The sequence below is a fragment of the Gossypium hirsutum genome, chromosome D07 (assembly GCF_007990345.1).
Source record: "Gossypium hirsutum isolate 1008001.06 chromosome D07, Gossypium_hirsutum_v2.1, whole genome shotgun sequence".
Classification (NCBI taxonomy): Eukaryota; Viridiplantae; Streptophyta; class Magnoliopsida; order Malvales; family Malvaceae; genus Gossypium; species Gossypium hirsutum.
The window spans coordinates 35,926,791-35,927,529 of record NC_053443.1 but is presented as its reverse complement, the minus strand read 5'-3'; the positions used below and the strand labels follow the sequence as shown (position 1 = coordinate 35,927,529).

The following is a 739-nucleotide window of genomic DNA, read 5'->3' as shown; positions in this document are numbered from 1 at the left end:
CCTCCTCCTTGGTTTCCTCCCCATCTCAAGTTTGGGTGATCTATCTAGCTAGGATTGTATATGTTTGAATAAGGGTTTCCACCCCTATTCCCGATGTAATTTATATCCTTAGCAGGATTATTGATATAATGGAAGAGTGGCTTGTCTCCTCCATGCATAAACAATGTAGAAGCAAATTCAATACGGTTGAGTCTATCCACTAATTGTTGATATTTATCATCCTCTTGAATAGCTTTGATCGTGGCGAGTTTCTAGCCATATGTGAATCGTTTAGTTGGCCATTGACAAGAGTTTAATGCCATATTTTCAATAATTTTGTACACGTCCTCGTATTTCCTATCTCTTCTTACTGCTCCGCCTAATCTAGATCGTGTGTTTGCATCCAACCCATTATAAAATATTTATAACCTCATCCATTCAGGAAATACGTGGTGTGGACATTTTTGAATTAACATCTTGAAACTTTCTCACACCTCATAAAAACTTTCTCCCTCTATCTGTCTGAAAACAACGATCTCTCTTCTTAGTTGGACTGCTTTATTGATTGGGAAAAACTTCTATAAGAACTTTCCAACGAGTTCATCCCATGTCGTGATAGATCCTGGTACTTGTGAGTTTAACCAAGAAAAATTGTTATCAATCAAAGAAAAGGGGGACAATCGAAGATGAATAGCGTCACTAGTGACCTTGTTATACTTAAAAAGTACCATAGAGTTGAAGAAACCTTTTCAAATCTTGA

General features: G+C 36.9%; 1 non-coding gene across 1 annotated transcript; it reads left to right on the top strand.

The window, feature by feature from the left end:
- Window positions 1-423: 423 nt before the first annotated feature.
- On the top strand, window positions 424-528 carry LOC121219627 (small nucleolar RNA R71). The gene has a single exon (XR_005916517.1). It is a non-coding gene; the product is annotated as a small nucleolar RNA R71 (small nucleolar RNA).
- The last annotated feature ends 211 nt before the right edge of the window (window positions 529-739 follow it).